The sequence below is a fragment of the Sorex fumeus genome, unplaced genomic scaffold (genome assembly GCF_029834395.1).
Source record: "Sorex fumeus unplaced genomic scaffold, SorFum_2.1 ptg000069l, whole genome shotgun sequence".
Lineage (NCBI taxonomy): Eukaryota > Metazoa > Chordata > Mammalia > Eulipotyphla > Soricidae > Sorex > Sorex fumeus.
In genome coordinates, this window is record NW_026606126.1 from 2540411 (window position 1) to 2558710 (window position 18300).

The following is an 18300-nucleotide window of genomic DNA, read 5'->3' on the forward strand; positions in this document are numbered from 1 at the left end:
AGGTCGCGTGGCCAGCATTCAGCCGGCGGGTGCCGCGAAGCTAAGCCCCGGGGTCGGAAGCGGCCTGGAACGGGACCGAGGGTCGGGACGGTAGTGGGGCGGCTCGGGCGATCGGCCAGACCCTCGGACCACGGGTGCCAGGGAGCTAAGCCCCGGGGTCAGCAGCGGCCCGGAGTGTGGCCGAGGAATGGGTCGGGCGCGGGGTGGCGCAAGCGCCCGGCCCGAACCTCAGATCGAAGATGCTGCGGAGATAAGCCCCGGGGTCGGCAGCGGCCCGTAGCGGGGGAGCGGGGCAGCCCGGGCGCATGGCCCGGCCCTCGGCCGGCTGGTGCCACGGAGCTAAGCCCCCAGGACTACAGCGGCCCGGAGCGGCGCCGAGTTCGAGGCCAGGCGCGGGGCGGCCCGGGCGCGTGGCCCGGCCCTCGGCCGGGGTACGCCGCCGAGCTAAGCCCAGGGGTCGGCAGCGGCCCAGAGCACGGCCGAGGGTCGGGACAGGTGCGGGGCCGCCAGCCGCGTGGCCACGGCCTCAGCCTGCGGGTGTCGCGGAGATAAGGCCCGGGGTCAGCTGCGGCCCGGAGCGGTGCCAAGGGCCGGGCCGGGTGCGAGGCGGCCCGGGCGCGCGGCCCGGCTCTCTGACAGCGGGTGCCGCGGAGCCAAGCCCCGGGATCGGCACCGGCCCGGAGCGGGGCCGCGGAGAGCTCCGTGCGCAAAGCCTGGCCCTCGGCCCGCATGTGCTGTGGAGCTAAGCCCCGGGGCGGCTACGGCCCGTAGCGGGGGAGCGGGGCGGCCCGGGTACCTGGCCCAGCCCTCAGCCGGCTGGTGCCGCGGAACTATGCCCCGGGTTCGGCAGCGGCCCGTAGCAGGGGAGCGGGGTGGCCCGGGCGCGTGGCCCGGCCCTCGGCCGGCTGGTGTAGCGGAGCTAAGCCCCAGGGACTGCAACGGCCTAGAGCGGGGCCGAGTTCGAGGCCCGGCGCGGGGCGGCCCAGGCGTGCGGCCCGGCCCTCGGCCGGGGTACGCCAAGGAGCTAAGCCCAGGGGTCAGCAGTGGCCCAGAGTAGGGCCGAGGGCCGGCCCGGGCGCGTGGTCCAGCCCTCTGCCAACGGGTGCCATGGAGCTACGCCCCGGCGTCGGCAGCTTCCCCGAGCGCGGCCGAGGGCCTGGCCGGACGCGGAGCGGCCAGGGCGCGCGACCCGTCCCTCCGCTGGGCGGGTGCTGCGGGGCTAAGCCCTGGAGTCAGCAGTGGCCGGAACGGGGCTGAGGGCCGGTCCAGGCACGGGGTCGCCCGGGCGCGTGGCCCGGCCCTCGGCCGGCAGGTGCCGCGGAGCTAAGCCCCGGGATTGGCAGCGGCCAGGAGCGGGGCCGAGGCCGGGGCCAGGCGCTGGGCGGGCAGGGCGCGAGGCCCGGCTCTCCGCCGTGGGGTGCAGCGGAGCTATGGCCCGGGGTCGGCAGCGGCCTGAGGTGGGGCCAAGGACCGGGCTGGGTGCTGGGCAGCCCGGCCCTCTGCCGGCTTGTGCTGTGGAGCTAAGCCCCGGGGACGGCAGCGGCCCGGAGCACGGCCGAGGGTCGGGACCGGCGCGGGGCGGCCAGGCTCATGGCTCCGCCCTCGGCCTGCGGGTGCCGTGGAGCTAAGGCCCGGGGTCAGCTGCGGCCCAGAGCGGTGCCAGTGGCCGGGCCGGGTGCGGGGCGGCCCGGGCGCGCGGCCCGGCGCTCCGACGGCTGGTGCCACGGAGCTAAGCCCCGGGATCGGCACCAGCCCGGAGAGGGGTTGCAGAGAGCTCCGTGCGCGAAGCCTGGCCCTCGGCCCGCATGAGCTGTGGAGCTAAGGCCCGGGGGCGGCTGCGGCCCAGAGCGGGGCCGAGGGGCGAGCGGGCGCAGGGCGGCCCGGGCGCGCGGCCTGGCCCTCTGCCGGCATGTGCCGTGGAGCTAAGCCCAGTGATTGGCAGCGGCCCGGAGCGGGGCCGAGGGCCGGGCCGGGCACTGGGTCACCCAGGCGTGCGGCCTGGCCTTCGGCTGGCGGGTGCCGCGGAGCTAAGCCCCGGGTTCGGCAGCGGCCCTGAGCGGGGGAGCGGGGTGTCCTGGGCGCGTGGCCCGGCCCTCGGCCGGCTGGTGCAGCGGAGCTAAGCCCCGGGGACAGCAACGGCTCGGAGCGGGGCCGAATTCGAGGCCGGGGGCGGGGCGGCCCGGGCGTGCGACCCTGCCATCCGCCGGCGGGTGCTACGGAGCTAAGCCCCGGGGTCGGCAGCGGCCCTGAGCGAGTCCGAGGGCCGGCCTGGGCGCGTGGCCCAGCCCTCCGCCGACGGCTGCCACAAACTAAGCTCCGGGGTCAGCAGCGGCTGCCACAAACTAAGCTCCGGGGTCAGCAGCAGCTCGGAGTGGGGCCGAGGGCCGGGCCGGGCTCGGGGTGGCCCAGGTGCGCGGCCCAGACCCCGGCCGGCAGGTGCCTCGGAGCTAAGCCCTGGGATCTGCAGCGGCCCTGAGCATGGCCGAGGGCCTGGCCAGGCGCGGAGCGGCCAGGGCATGCGGCCCGGCCCTCGACCCGCATGTGCATGTAGCTAAGCCCCGGGGTCGCCTGCGGCCCGGAGTGGGGCCGAGGGGTGGGCCGGGCGCGGGGAGGCACGGGCGCGCGACCCGTCCCTTCGCCGGCGGGTGCTGCGGAGCTAAGCCCCGGGATTGGCAGCGGCCAGGAGCGGGGCCGAGGGCGGGGCCGGGCGCTGGGCGGCCAGGACGCGAGGCCCGGCTCTTCGCCGGAGGGTGCAGCGAAGCTATGCCCCGGGGTCGGCAGCGGCCCGAGGTGGGGCCAAGGTCCGGGCCGGGTGCGGGGCGGCCCGGCCCTCCGCTGGCTTGTGCCGTGGAGCTAAGCCCCGGGGACGGCAGCGGCCCGGAGCATTGCCGAGGGTCGGGACCGGCTCGGGGCGGCCAGGCGTGTGGCCAGGCCCTCGGCCTGCAGGTGCCGCAGAGCTAAGGCCCGGGATCAGCTGTGGCCCGGAGCGGTGCCAAGGGCCGGGCCGGGTGTGGGGCGGCCCGGGCTCGCGGCCCGGCCCGGGCTCGCGGCCCGGCACTCCGACGGTGGGTGCCGCGGTGCTAAGCCCCAAGGTCGGCAGCGGCCCGGAGCACAGCCGAGTTTCGGGACCGGCGCGGGGCGACCCGGTGCGCACCTGGCCCTCGGCCGCGGCTGCCGCGGAGCTAAGTCCCGGGGTCGGCACCGGCCAGGAGTGGGGCCCAGGGCCGGGCCGGAGAAGGGGTGACCCGGGCGCGCGGCCCGGCCCTCCATTTGCGGGTGCCACGGAGCTAAGCCCCTGGGTTGGCAGCGGCCCGGAGCCTGGCCGAGCACGGGGTCGGGCGCGGGGCGGCCAGGGCGCGCGGCCCGGGACTCGGCCACATGTGCTGTGAAGCTAAGCCCCAGGGTCGGCTGCGGCCCGGATCGGGGCCGATTGGCGGGCAGGGCGCGGGGCGGCCCGGGCGCGTGGCCTGGCCCTCCGCCGGCGTTCACCGCGGAGCTAAGCCCAGTGATCGGTAGCGGCCCGGAGCGGGGCCGAGGGCCGGGCTGGGCACTGGGTCACCCAGGCGTGCGGCCTGGCCTTCGGCCGGCGGGTGCCAAGGATCTAAGCCCCGGGGTCGGCAGTGGCCCGGAGAGGGGCCGAAAGCTGGGATGGGTGCGGGGCGGCCTGGGCGCATGGCCAGGCCCTCCGCCGGCGGGTGTCGCGGAGCTATGCCATGGCGTCGGCTGCTTCCCCGAGCGCGCCCGAGGGCCTGGCCGGGCACTGGGTCACCCATGCGTGCGGCCTGGCCTTCGGCTGGCGGGTTCCGCGGAGCTAAACCCGGGGTCGGCAGCGGCCCAGAGCGGGGGAGCGGGGCGGCCCGGGCGCGTGGCCCGGCAATCCGATGGCGGGTGCCATCCTGGATCGGCAGCGTCCTGGAGCGGGGCCAGGGCCGGTCAGGGCATGGGGCGGCTTGGGCCCGCGGCCCGGCCCTCTGCCGGCAGGTGCCGCGGAGCTAAGCCCCAGGGTCAGCAGCTGCCCGGAGCGGGGCCGAGAGCCGTGCCCGGTTGAGGGCGTCCCGGGCGCGCGGCCCACCCCTACGCAGGAAGGTTCTGCGGACCTAAGGCCCGGGTTCGGCAGCAGCCCGGAGCGCGGCAGAGGGTCAGGAGGGGAGCGACGCAGCCGGTGCGCGTGGCCAGCCCTCGAATCACGGGTGCCGCGGGGCTAAGCCCCGGGGTCAGCAGTGGCCCGGAGCGGGGCCGAGTGCGGGGCCTTGCGCTGGGCGGCCAGGGCGCGAGGCCCGGCTCTCCGCCGGCAGGTGCAGCGGAGCTTTGCCCCGGTGTCGGCAGCGGCCCAGAGAGGGGCTGAGGGACGGGCCGCGCGCAGGGCGGCCCGGGAGCGCGGCCGGGCCCTCGGCCCATGGGTGCCGCTGAGCTAAGCCCCGGGGTCGGCAGCGGCCCAGAGCGGGGCCGAGGACCGGGCCGGGCGCGGGCGGGCCCGGCCCTCCACCGGCCTGTGCCATGGAGCTAAGCCCCGGGGTCAGCAGCGGCCCGGAGTGGGGCCGAATGCCGGGCCAGGCGCGGGGCGGCCGGGGTGTACGGCCCAGCCCTCCAGCGGTGGGTGCCCCGGAGATAAGCCCCGGGGTCGTCAGCGGCCCGTAGCGGGACCAAGGGCCGAGCAGGGCGAGGGGCGGCGCGGGCATGCGGCCCGGGCCTCGGCCGGCGGACACTGCGGAGCTAAGCCTCGGGATCGGCAGCGGCACGGAGCGGGGCCGCGGGGCGGCCCAGGTGCGTGGCCCAGCCCTCGGCCGGCTGGTGCCGCGGAGCTAAGCCCCGTGTTCGGTAGCGGCCCGGAGCGCGGCCGAGGGCCTGGCCGTTTGCAGAGCGGCCAGGGCGCGTGGCCCGGCCCTCGGCACGCATGTGCAGCGAAGCTAAGCCCCGGGGTCAGCTGCAGCCGGGAGCGGGGCCGAGAGGCGTGCCGGGCGCGGGGCCCGGCCCTCCACCGGCGGGTGCCGCGGAGCTAAGCTCCGGGGTCAGCAGCTGTCCGTAGCGGGGCCGAGGGCCGTGCCAGGCGTGGGGTGTCCCGGGCTTGAGGCCCGGCCCTCGGCCCGCGGGTGCCGCGGAGCTAAGCCCCGGGTCGGCAGCGGCCCGGAGCGGGGCCAAGGGCCGGGCCGGGCATTGGGCAGCCCGGGCACACAGCCCGGCCCTCTACCGGCGGGAGCCGCGGAGCTAAGTCCCGGGCTTGGCAGCGGCCCAGAGCGGGGACAAGGGCCGCGCCGGGCGCAGGGCGGCCCGGGCGCGCGGCACTGCCCTCCGTCGGCGGGTGTTGCGGAGCTAAGCCAGGGGGTACGCAGCGGCCCGGAGCGGGCCGAGGGCTGGGCAAGGTGTGTGGCGGCTCGGGCAAGTGTTCCGGGCCCCAGCCGGCGGTTGCCGCGGAGCTAAGCCCCGGGGTCGGCAGATGGCCGGAGTGGGGCCGTGGGCCGGTCAGGGCGTGGGGCGGCCCGGGCCTGCGGCCCGGCTCTCTGCCGGCGGGTGCCGCGGAGCTAAGCCCCGGGATCGGCAGCGGCGCGGAGCAGGGCCAAGGGCGGGGCCGGGCGCTGGGCGGCCAGGGCACGAGGCCCGGCTCTCCGCCCGCGGGTGCAGCGAGAGCTATGCCCCGGGTTCGGCAGCGGACCAGAGAGGGGCTGAGCGCCGGACCGCGCTCATGGCGGCCCAGGAGCGTGGCCGGGCCCTCGGCCCGTGGGTGCCGCGGAGCTAAGCCCCGGGGTCGGCAGTGGCCCGGAGCGGGGCCTAGGACCGGGCCGGGCACGTGGCGGCCCGGCCCTCCACCGGCCTGTGCCGTGGAGCTAAGCCCCGGGGTCAGCAGCGGCCCGGAGCGCGGCCAAGGGTGGGGACCGGCGCGGGGCGGCCGGGCGCGTGGCATGGCCCTCGGCCCGCGGGTGCCTCGGAGCTATGCCCCGGGGTCGGCAGTGGCCCGCAGCGGGGCCGAGGGGCGGGCCGGGCGCGGGGAGGTCCATGCGCGCGACCCGTCCCTCCACCGGCGGGTGCTGCGGAGCTAAGCCCCGGGGTCGGCAGTGGCCCGGAACAGGGCTGAAGGCCGGGCCAGGCATGGGGTCGCCCGGGCGCGTGGCCCGGCCCTCGGCCGGCGGGTGCCGCGGAGCTAAGCCCTGGGATTGGCAGCGGCCAGGAGCGGGTTCGAGGGCGGGGCCGGGCGCTGGGCGGCCAGGGCGCAAGACCTGGCTCTCCGCCGGAGGGTGCAGCGGAGCTATGCCCCAGGGTTGGCCGGCCCTCCTCCGGCTTGTGCCGTGCAGCTAAGCCCCGGGGACGGCGGCGGCCCGGAGCACGGCCGAGTGTCAGGACCAGCGCGGGGCGGCCAGGCGCATGGCCCGGCCCTCGGCCTGCGGGTGCCGCGGAGCTAAGGCCCGGGGTCAGCTGCGGCCCGGAGCTGTGCCAAGGGCCGGGCCGGGTGCGGGGCGGGCCGGGCGCCGGCCCGGCACTCCGACAGCGGGTGCCGCAGAGCTAAGCCCCAGGGTCGGCAGCGGCCAGGAGTGCAGCCGAGTTTCGGGACCGGCGCGGGGACTCCCGGGCGCGTGGCCTAGCCCTCCGCCTGGGGGTGCCGCGGAGCTAAGCCCCGGGGTCGGCAGCGGAACGGAGCAGGGCCAGGGGCCGGACGGGTGCATGGCGGCACAATTGCGCGGCCCGTCCTTCTGTCGGCGGGTACCGCGGAGCTAAGCCCCGGGGTCGGCAGCACCCTGAAGCGGGGACGTGGGCCGGGCCGGGTGCGGGGCGCCCAAGCTCTCGGCCCGGCCCTCCACCGATCCTTGGACCGCGGGTGCCGCAGAGCTAAGCCCCGGGGACGGCAGCAGCCGAAGGCCGGGCCGGGCGCGGGGCGCCACGGGCACGCTGCCGAGCTGTCCGCCGGGTGGTTCCACAGAGCTAAGCCCCGGATCGGAAGCGGCTCAGAGCGGGGCCAGGCCCTGCGCGCGGCACCGCCCTTTGCCCGCGGGTGCCGCGGAGTTAAGCCCCAGGGTCGTCAGCGGCCTGTAGCAGGGCCAGGGCTGGGCCGGGTGCGGGGCGGCGCCGGCCCGCGGCACAGCCCTCGGCCCGCATGTGCCACGGAGCTAAGCCCTGGAGTTGGCAACACCCCGGTGAGAGGCCGGCCCTTTTCCCGCGGGTGCCGTGGAGCTTAAGCCCAGGGGTCGGCAGCGGCCTGGAGCGGGGCCGAGGGCCGTGGCGGGTGCCTCGGAGCTAAGCCCCGGGGTCGGCAGTGGCCCGGAGCTGGGGCGAGGGCCGGGTCGGGCGCGGGGCGGCGCAGGCGCGCGGCCCGACCCTCGGCCCGCGGGTGCCGCGGAGCTAAGCCCCGGGGTCGGCAGCAGCCCGGAGCATGGCCGAAGGCCATGACGGGCGCGGCCGTCCCGGGTGCGAGTACCGGCACTCCGCCGGTGGGTGCCGCGAAGCTAAGCCCCGGGTCGGCAGCGGCCCGGAGCTGGGCCAGGGCCGGGTGGGGCGTAAGGCGGACCCGGCGCCTGGCACGGCCCTTTGCCCGCATGTGCCGCGGAGCTAAGCCTCGGGTTTGGCAGTGGCCCGGAGCGGGGCCGAAGGCCGGGCCTGGCGCGATGCGGCCCGGGCACACAGCCTGGCCCTCGGCACGCGGGTGCCGCAGAGCTAAGCCCCGGGTTCTGCAGCGGCCCAGAGCAGGGCCGAAGGCTGGGCCGGGCGCGGGGCTGCCCGGGCGTGTGGCCCAGCCTTCCGCCGGCGGGTGCCGCAGAGCTAAGCCCCTGGTTCGCCAGCGGCCCAGAACGCGGCTGAGGGTCAGGACGGTAGCGGGGTGGCTAGGGCGCGCGGCCCGACCCTCGGACCGCGGGTGCCGCGGAGCTAAGCCCTGGGGTCGGCAGAAGCCCGGAGCGGGGCCGAAGGCCGGGCCGGGCGCGGTGCGGCCCGGGCACGCGGCCTGGCCCTCGGCAAGCGGGTGTCGCAGAGCTAAGCCCCAGGGTAGGCAGCGTCCCAGAGCAGGGCCAGGGCAGGGCCGGGTGCGGGGTGGCGCTGGCCCGCGGCACAGCCTTCGGCCCGCGTGTGCCATGGAGCTAAGCCCTGGAGTTGGCAGCGCCCCGGCGCGTGGCTCGTCTGTCGGCCCGCGTGGGCCGCGGAGGTAAGCCCCGGGGTCGGCAGCGGCCCGGTGCGCGGCCGAGTGTCGGGACGTGAGCAGAGCGGCCGGTGCGCACAGCCGGCCCTTGTCCCGCGGGTGCCGCGGAGCTTAAGCCCAGGGGTCAGCAGCGGCCCTGAGTGGGGCCGAGAGCCATGGCGGGCGCGGCCGGCCCAGTCGGGCGGCCCGACCCCACCGCCGGAGGGTGCCATGGAGCTAAGCCCCGGGGTCGGCTGCGGCCCGGAGCGGGGCCAGGGCCAGGCCGGGCGCGGGGCGGCCCCAGCGCGCGGCCTGTCCCTCAGCCCGCATGGGCCGCTTAGCTAAGCCCCGGGGTCGGCAGCGGCCCGGAGCGAGGCCAAGGGCCAGGCTGGGTGCTGGGCGGCCCAGGTGCGTGGCCAGGCCCTCTGCTGGCATGTGCCGCGGAGCTACGCCTCGGGGTAGGCAGCGGCCCAGAGCGGATCCTAGGGCCGGGCCGGTCGCGGGGAGTCCCAGGCGCGTGGCCTAGCCCTCCGCCTGGGGGTGCCGTGGAGCTAAGCCCCGGGGTTGGCAGCGGCACGGAGCGGGGCCAGAGCCGGGTGGGGCACGCAGCGGCCCTGGCACGCGGCCCTGCCCAAGGCCTGTGGGTGCCGCGGAGCTAAGCCTGGAGGTCCGTAGCGGCCCGGAGAGAGGCCGAGGGCCAGGCCAGGCGCTGGTTGGCCCATGAGCGTGGCCAGGCCCTACGCTAGCGTGTGCCACGGAGCTAATCCCCGGGGTCGGCAACGGCCAGGAGCGGAGAGGTGAGCCAGGCCGGGCGCGGGGCAGCCCAGGCTCTCGGCCCGGCCCTCCACTGGCGGGTGCCGCAGAGCTAAGCCCCTGGGTCGGCAGCGGCCCGGAGCGGGTCCGAGGGCCATGCCGGGTGCGGTGCGGTCTGGGCACGCAGCCTGGACCTCGGCACGTGGGTGCCGCGGAGCTAAGCCCCGGGTTCGGCAGCGGCCCGGAGCGCGGCCGATGGTCGGGATGGGATCGGGGCAGTTGGGCAAGTGTACCGGTCCTCCGCCGGCGGGTGCCGCCGAGCTAAGCCCCGGGGTCGGCAGCGGCCTGGAGGGGGGACGAGGCCGGGTCAGGCGCGGGGCAGCCCTGGCGCGCGGCACGGGCCTCTGCCGGCGGGTGCCGCAGAGCTAAGCCCCTGGGTTGGCAGCGGCCCGTAACGGGGCCAGGGCCGTGCCGGGCACGGGGTGGATTGGGCGCGTGGCCCAGCCCTCGGACCGCGGGTGCCGCGGAGCTAAGTCCCACGGGCTGCAGCGGACAGGAGCAGGGCCGAGGACCGGGTTGGGGGCTGGGTGGCCCGGTCACACGGCCCGGTTCTCCGCCGGCGGAGTCCGTGGAGCCAAGCCCCGGGGTCGTCAGCGGCCCAGAGTGGGCCCGAGGGTCGGCACGGGTGCGGGGCGGCCCGGCACAGTGGCGCGGAGTGGGGCCGCGGGGCGTCCCGGGTGCACGACCCGGCCATCGGCTGGCGGGTGCCGCGGAGCTAAGCCCCAGGGTCAGTAGCGGCCAGGAGCGGGGCTGAGGGCCGGGCCGGGTGCTTGGCGGCCCGGGCGAGTAGACAGGCCCTCCGCCGGCGGGTGCCGCGGAGTTAAGCCTCGGGGTTGGCAGCGGCCCAGAGCGGGGCCAGTGCTGGGACGGGCGAGGGGCGGCCCCGGTATGTGGCACGGTCCTCCGCCGGCGTGTCTCGCGGAGCTAAGCCCCGGGGTCGGAAGTGGCCCAGAATGCGTCCGAGGGTTGGGACATGAGCAGGGCGGCTCGGGCGCACGGCCCGGCCTTCCGCCGGTGGGTGCCGTGGAGCTAAGCCCCGGGGTCAGCAGGGGACCGAAGCGCGGCCGAGTGTCAGGACGGGAGTGGGGCGGCCCATGCGTGCGGCCCAACCTTTGGCCCGCGGGTGCCGCGGAGCTAAGCCCCGAGGATGGCACTGGCCTGGAGTGGGGCCGAGGGCCGTGACGGGCGCGGTGCAGTCCGGGCGCTCGGCCCGGTCCTCCACCGGCGGGTGCCGCAAAGCTAAGTCCCGGGGTCGGCAGCGGCGCAGAGCGGGGAGGAGGGCCGAGCTGGGCGCGAGGCAGCCCAGGCACGCGGCCCGGCCCTCCGCCGGCAGGTGCCACGTAGCTAAGCCCCGGGGTAGGCAGCGACCCGGAGCGGGGCCGAGGTCCGTGGAGGGGGAGGGTCGGCCATGCCTCGTTGCCCGGCGCTCGGCCCGCGGTTTCCGTGGAGCTAAGCCCTGCGGTCGACAGCGGCCCGGAGCGGGGCCGAGGTCCGTGGAGGGGGAGGGTCGGCCATGCCTCGCGGCCCGGCGCTCGGCCCGCGGTTTCCGTGGAGCTAAGCCCTGCGGTCGACAGCTGCCCGGAGCGGGTCCGAGGGATATGGTGGGCGCGGCCGGCCCGGGCGTGCGTCCCGGCCCTCCGCCGACGGGTGCCACGGGGCTAAGCCCTCGCGTCGGCAGTGGCCGGGAGCGGGGCCAGGGAATGGCCGGGCAAGGGGTGGCCCGGGCGCGCGGCACAGCCCTCGGCCCGTGTGTGCTGCAGGGCTAAGCCCTGGGGTTGGCAGTGGCCCGGAGCGGGGCCAAGGGCCGGGCTGGGCGCTGGACGGCCCGAACGCGTGGACAGGCCCTCCGCCTGTGGGTGCTGCGGAACTAAGCACCGGGGTAAGCAGCGGCCAGTAGCGGGGAAGAGGGCTGGGCCGGCTGCGGGGCAGCCCGGGCACGTGGCACGGATCTCCGCCGGTGTGTGCCGCAGTGTTAAGCCCCGGGGTCGGCAGCGACCTGGAGTGGGGCCGAGGGCTGGGCTGGGCGCAGAGCGGCCCGGGCACGGCCCCGCCCTCGGCCCACAGGTGCCGCGGAGCTAAGCCCCAGCGTCGGCAGCCACCAGGAGCGGGGCCGAGGGCCGCGCCAGGCGCTAGGCGGCCCGGGCGCGTGGCTAGGCCCTCCGCTGGCGTGTGCTGCGGAGATAAGCCCCGGGGTCGGCAGGGGCCCGGAGCGAGTCCGAGGTCCGGGTCGGGCGTGGGGCAGCCCGGGTGAGCGGCCCCGCCCTCCGCCGGCGGGTGCCGCAGAGCTAAGTCCTGGGGTTGGCAGCCACCCAGAATGCGGCCGAGGGTCGGGATGGAAGCGGGGCGGCTCGGGCGCCCAGCCTGGCCCTCCGCCGGCGGGTGCCGCGGAGCTAAGCCCCGGGGTTGGCAGCGGCCCTGAGCGGGGCCGAGGGCCAAGCCGGGCGCGGGGTGGCCCGGGCACGTGGCCCCGCCCTCGGCCGGCAGGTGCCACGGAGCTAAGCCCCGGGGTCGGCAGCAGCCAGGAGCGAGGCCGAGTGCCGTGCTGGGCGCGGGGTGGCCCAGGTGGGCGGCCAGGCCCTCCGCCGATGGTTGCCACGTAGCTATCTCCTGGGCTCAGCAGCGGCCCGGAGCTCGGCTGAGGGTCGCGACAGAAGCGGGGCGGCCCGGGTACGTGGCCCGGCCCTCGGGCCTCGGGTGCCGCGGAGCTAAGCCCCAGGGTCGGCAGCATCGCAGAGCGGGCCCGAGTGCCGGGCCGGGCGCAGGACATCCCGGGCGCGTGGCCTGGTCCTCCGCCGGCGGGTTCCGTGGAGCTAATCCCCGGGGTCCGCATCGGCCCTTAGCGCGGCCGAGTGTGGGTACGGGCGCGGGGCGGCCCATGCGCGCGACCCTGCCCTCGGCCCGCGGGTGCCGCAGAGCTAAGCCCCGGGGTTGGCAGCGGCCCGGAGCGTGGCCGAGGGCCGGGCCGTGTGCGACCGGCCAGGGTGCGCGGACCGGCCCTCTGACGGCGGGTGCCGCGGAGCTAAGCCCCGGAGTCGGCAGCGGCTCGGAAGGCGGCCGAGGGTCGGGACGGGAGTGGTGTGGCCCGGGCACACGGACCGACTCTCGGCCCGCGGGTGTCATGGAGCTAAGCCCCGGGGTCAGCAGCAGCACGGAGCGGGGCCGAAGACCGGGCCGAGCGCGGGGCGGCCCGGGCGTGCCGCCCGACCCTCGGCCCGCGGGTGCCGCGGAGCTGAGCCCCGGTGTCTGCAACGACCCGAAGCGGGGCCGAAGGACGGGTAGGGCGCGGGGCGGCCCGGGCGTGCGGCCCCGCACTCCGCCGGCGGGTGCCGCATGGCTAAGCCCCGGGGTCGGCTGCGGTCCGGAGGTGGGCCCAGGGCCAGGCCAGGCGCGGTGCAGCCCGGCAGCGCGGCCCGGACCTCGGCCCGCGGCTGCTGCGGAGCTAAGGCCCAGGGTCAGCAGCGGCCCAGAGCGGGGCCGAGGGCCAAGCCGGGCACGGGTCGGCCTGGCGCTCGGCCCGGCCCTCCGACTTTGTGTGCCGAGGAGCTAAGCCCCAGGGTCGGCAGCGGCCCGGAGCGTGGCCGAGGGCCGGGCGGGGGCGCCGGGCGGCCCAGGCGCGCTGCGCGGCCCTTGGCCCGCTGGTGTCATGGAGCTAAGTCCCGGGGTCGTCAGCGGCCCGGACCAGGGTCAAGGACCGGGCCGGGCGTGGGGTAGCCCGGACGCTCGGCTCGGCCCTCCGCGGCGTGTCCCGCAGAGCTAAGCCCCGGGGTCTGCAGCGGCCCGGAACGAGGCCGAGGGTCGGGACGGGAGCGGGGCGGCTCGGGCGTGCGGCCCAACGCTCGGCCAGGGGGTGTCAAGGAGTTAAACCCCGGGGTCAGATGTGGCCCAAAGCGGGGCCGAGGGACGTGCCGGGCGCGGGGCGGCCCGGGCGCGCGGCCCGGCCCTCGGCCGGCAGGTTCCGCGGAGCTAAGCCCCGGGGTCGGCAGCGGCCCGGAGCGGGGCCGAGGGCCTGGGCCGGGCGCGGGGCGGCCCGGGCACGCGGCCCGGCCTTCGGCACGCTGGTGCCACGGAGCTAAGCCCCGGGGTCGGCAGCGGCCTGGAGCGGGGCCGAGGGCCGGGCCGGGCGCGGGTTAGCCCAGGCACGCAGCCCGGCCTTCGTCCCACGGGTGCCACAGAGCTAAGCCCCGGAGTCGGCAGCGGCCTGGGGCGGGGCCGAGGGCTGGGCTGGGCGCGGTGTGGCCCAGGCGCCTCCCTGCCCTCAACCGGCAGGTGCCGCGGAACTAATCCCCGGGGTTAGCAGCGGCCCGGTGCGGGTCCGAAGGACGGGCCGGCACGGGGTGGCCCGGGAGCGTGGCCTGGCCCTCCGCCGGCGGGTGCCGCGTGGCTAAGCCCTGCGGTCAGCAGCTGCCCAGAGCTGGCGCCGTGGAGCTAAGACCCGGGGTAGAAAGCAGCCCGGAGCACGGCCGAGGGTACCGAGGGGAGCGGGGTGGCCAGGGCACATGGCCCGGTCCTCCGCCTGAGTGTGCCGTGGAGCTAAGCCCTGGGGATCGCAGCGGTCTGGAGTGCGGCCGAGTGTCGGTACGGGTGCGGGGCGGCCCGGGCACGCGTCATGGCCTTCGGCACTCTGGTGCCACAGAGCTAAGCCCTGGGGTCGGCAGCGACCCGGAGCGGGGCCGAGGGCCGGGCCGGGCACTGGTTGGCCCAGGCACGCGGCCCTGCCTTCGTCCCGCGGGTGCCGCGGTGCTAAGCTCCGGGGTCGGCAGCGGTCTGGAGAGTGCCCGAGTGTCGTTACGGGTGCGGGGCAGCCCGGACGCGCGGCCTGGCCCTCGGCCGGTGGGTGCCGCGGAGCTAAACCCCGGGGTCAGCAGCAGTCCAGAGAGCGGCCGAGTGTCGGTACAGGTAAGGGGCGGCCCGGGCACTGGGCCCGGCTTTCGGCCCGCGGGTGCTGCGGAGCAAAGCCCCAGGGTCGGCAGCGGCCCGGAGTGGGGCCGAGGGCAGGGCCGGGACCGGTGCGGCCTGGGCGCGTGGCCCCGCCCTCGGTCCGCGGGTGCCAAGGAGCTAAGACCCAGGGTTGGCAGCAGCACGGAGCGTGGCCGAGGGTCCCGACGGGAGTGGGGCAGCCGGGACACGTGGCCTGGTACTCCGCCGGCAGGTGCCGGCAGAGCTAAGCCAAGGGGTCGGCAGCGGCCCGGAGCGGGGCCAAGGGCCTGGCCGTGCGCGGTGCGGTCCGGGCTCTGCGGCCCCACCCTAGGCCCGCGGGTTCCGCGGAGCTAAGACCCAGGGTCGGCAGCGGCCTGGAGCAGGGCCAGGGCCGGGCTGGGCGCGGTAAATGTCCCCGGCGCGCAGCTCGGACCTCGGCTCGCGTGTGTCGCGGAGCAAAGACCCGGGTTTGGCAGCAGACAGGAGCGGGGCCGAGGGCCGGGCAGGGCGCGAGGTGGCCCGGTCACGAGGCCCAGCCCTCAGCCGGCGGATGCCGCGTGGCTAAGCCCCGGGGTCGGCTGCGGCCTGGAGGTGGGCCCAGAGCCGGGCCGGGCGCGGTGCGGCCCAGGAGCGCGGCCTTGACCTCGGCCCGTGGCTGCCGCAGAGCTAAGCCCCGGGGTCAGCAGCGGCCCAGAACGCGGCCGACGGTCGGGACGGGAGCGGGGCGGCTCTGGCGCACGGCCCGGTCCTCCTGAGGCGGGTGTCGCGGAGCTAAGCCCCGGGGTCGGCAGCAGCCCGGAGCTGGGACGAGGGACGAGCAGGGCGCGGGGCAGACCGGGCGCGCGGCACCGTCCTGCGCCTGTGGGTGCCGCGGAGCTAAGCCCCGGTGTCTTCAGCTGCCCGGAGCGGGCCGTGGGCCGGGCAGGGCGCAGGGCGGCCCAGGCGCGCGGCCCCGCCCTCGGTCCGCGGGTGCCGTGGAGCTAAGCCCCAGAGTCGGCAGTGGTCCAGATCGCGGCCGAGTGCTCCAACGGAAGCGGGACAGCCGGGACACGTGGCCCAGTCCTCCGCCGGCAGGTGCCGCGGAGCTAAGCCCCGGGATTGGCAGCGGCCCAGAGCAGGGACGAGGGCAGGGCAGGGCGCGGGGCAGACCGGGCATGCGGCACGGTCCTGCGCCGGTGGATGCCACGGAGCTAAGCCCCGGGGTCAGCAGCAGCCCAGAGCAGGGCCGAGGGCTGAGCCGGGCACAGGTCGGCTCTGGCACTCGGCCCTGCCCTCCGCTGTTCTGTGCCGAGGAGCTAAACCCCGGGGTCGGCAGTGGCCCGGAGCGGGACCAAGGCCCGGGCCGGGCGTGGGGTGGCCCGGTCGCGAGGCCTGGCCCTCCGCTGATGTGTGCTGCAGAGCTAAGCCCCAGGGTCGGCAGTGGCCCAGAACGCGATCGAGGGTCAGGAGGGGAGCGGGGCGGCTCGGGTGCACGACCCGGTCCTCTGCCGGTGGGTGCCACGGAGCTAAGCCCCAGGGTCAGCAGAGGCCCGGAGCGCGGCGGAGGGTCCCGACGGGAGCAGGGCGGCCGGGACACGTGGCCCGGTGCTCTGCCGGCAGGTGCAGCAGAGCTAAGACCGGGGGTTGGCAGCGGCCCGGAGCAGGGACAAGGGCCGGGCAGGGCGCGGGGCAGACCGGGCACGTGGCACCATCATGCGCCGGCGGGTGCCGCGGAGCTAAGCCCCGGGGTCGGCAGCGGTCTGGAGAGCGGCCGAGTGTCGGTACGAGCGCGGGGCGGCCCAGGCACGCGGCCCGGCCTCGGCAGGCGGGTGCCGCGGAGCTAAGCCCCGGGGTCAGCAGAGGTCCGGGGCGGGGCCGAGGGCGGGGACGGGCCTGGAGTGTTCCGGGCGCGAGTCCTTGCCCTCCGCCGGCGAGTGCTGCGGGGCTAACACCCGGGTTCGGCAGCGGCCTGGAGGTGGTCCGAGGGCCGGGCCGGGCGCGGTGCGGCCCTGGAGCGCGTACCGCCCTCGGCGCGCGGCTGCCGCAGAGCTAAACCCGGGGGTCAGCAGCGGCCCAGAGCAGGGCCGAGGGCCTAGCCGGCCGCGGGTTGGCACAGGCGCGCGGCCCAGCCCTCAGCCCGCTGGTGTCGCGCAGCTAAGCCCCGGGGTCGTCAGCGGCCCGGACCGGGGCCGAGGACCGGGCCGGGAGTGGGGCGGCCCGGGCGCGCGCCCCGACCCTCGGTCCTATGGGACCACGGAGCTATTCCTCGGGGTCGGCAGCGGCCCGGAAAGGGGCCTAGGGCCGGGCCGGGCGCGGGGCAGCCCAGATGCACGGCCCGGTCCTCTGCAGCTGGTGCCGCAGAGCTAAGCGCCGGGGTCGGAATCAGCCCGGAACGAGGCCGAGGGTCGGGACGGGAGCGGGGAGGCTCGGCTGTGTGGACCGACGCTCGGCCGTGGGTTGCCACGGAGCTAAGCCCCGGGGTCGGCAGCGAACCCGGAGCCGGGCCGAGGGCTGTGCCGGGCGCGGGGCGGCCCGTGCTCGCGGAACTGCCCTCCGCCGGCTGGCGCCGCGGAGCTAAGCCAAGGGGTCGGCAGGGGCCTGGAGCGGGGCCACAGCCGGGCCGGGCGTGGGGCGGCCCCGGGGCGCGGCTCGGCCTTAGGCTCGCGTGTACCACGGAGCTAAGCCCCGGGGTCAGTAGCGGCCCGGAGCGGGTCCAAGGGCCGTGCCGGGCGCGGGGTGGCCCGGGCGTGCAGCCCGGCCCTTGGCCCACGGGTGCCGCGGAGCTAAGCCCCGTGGTCAGCAGCTGCCCGGAGCTGGGCCGAAGGGCGTGCCGGGCGCGGCCGGCCCGGGCGCGTGGACCTGCCCTCCGCCGGCTGGCGCCGCGGAGCTAAGACCCGGGGATGGAAGCGGCCCGGAGCGCGGCCGAGGGTACCTACTGGAGCGGCTTGGCCCGGGCACGTGGCCCAGTCCTCCGCCAGAGTGTGCCGAGGAGTTTAGCCCCGGGGTCGGCAGCGGCCCGGAGCAGGGACGAGGTCCGGGCAGGGCGCTGGGCAGACCGGGCGTGCGGCACCGACCTGCGCCGGCGGGTGCCACGGAGCTAAGCCTTGGGGTCGGCAGCGATCTGGAGAGCGGCCGAGTGTCGGTACAGGCGCGGGGCGGCCCGGACGCACGGCCTGGCCCTCGGCCGGTGGGTGCCGCGGAGGTAAGCCCGGGGTCAGCAGCGGTCTGGAGAGCGGCCGAGTGTCGGTACAGGCACGGGGCGGCCCGGACGCGTGGCCTGGCCCTCGGCCGGCGGGTGCCACGGAGCTAAGCCCTGGGGTCGGCAGCGATCTGGAGAGCGACTGAGTGTCGGTACAGGCTCGGTGCGTCCTGAGCGCGCGGCCCCGCCTAGGCCCACGGGTGCCACGGAGCTAAGCCCCGGGTTCGGCAGCGGCCCAGAGCGGGCCGTGGGCCGGGGCGGGCGCGGGGCGGCCCGGGCGCGCCGCCCGGCCCTCCGCCGGCGCGTGCCACAGAGCTAAGCCCCGGAGTCAGTAGCGGCCCTGAGCAGGTCCAAGGGCCGAGCCGGGCGCGTGTGGCCCGGGCGCACGGCTCGGCCCTCGGCCCGCGGGTGCCGTGGAGCTGAGCCCCGCGGTCGGCCGCTGCCCGGAGCTGGGCCGAAGGCTGTGCCGGGCGCGGCCGACCTGGACGCGCAGACCTGCCTTCCACTGGCTGGCGCCGCAGAGCTAAACCCCGGGTTCGGCAGCGGCCTGGAGCAGGGCCCGGTCCTCCTCCGGAGTGTGCGTGGAGCTAAGCCCCAAGGTTGGCAATTGTCTGGAGAGCGGCCAAGTGTCGGTACGGTCATGGGGCGGCCCGGGCACGCAGCCCAGCCTTCAGCACGTGTCGTGGAGCTAAGCCCTGGGGTCAGCAGCCGGCCCGGAGTAGGGACGAGGGCCGTGCTGGGTGCGGGGCGGCCTTGGCGTGCGGCCCGGTCCTCCGCCGGCGGGTGCTGCGGAGCTAAACCCCGGGGTCAGCAGCGGCCCGGAGCGAGGCTGAGGGTTGCGACGGGAGCGGGGCGGCCAGGGCACGTGGCCCGGCACTCGGCCAGCGGGTGCCGTAGGGATAAGCGCCGGGGTCGGCAGCGGCCCGGAGCGAGGCCAAGGGCTGGGTCGGGCGCGGGGCGGCCCGGGCGCGTGGCCCGGCCCTCCGCCGACGGGTACCACGGAGCTAAGCCCCGGGGTCGGCAGTGGCCTGGAGCGGGTCTGAGGGCTAGTTACGGCGCGGGGAGGCCTGGGTGCGCGGCGTCAGCCTCAGTCCGCTGGTGCCGTGGAGCTAAGCCCCGGGGTCGGCAGCTGCACGGAGCGGGTACGAGGGCCGTGCAAGGAACGGGGCGGCCCGGGCGCGCGGCTCGGTCCTCCGCCGGCGGGTGCCGTGGAGCTAAGCTCTGGGGTCAGCAGCGGCCCGGAGCGGGGCCGAGGGCCGGACCGGGCGCGGGGCAGCCCGGGCGCGCGGCCCAG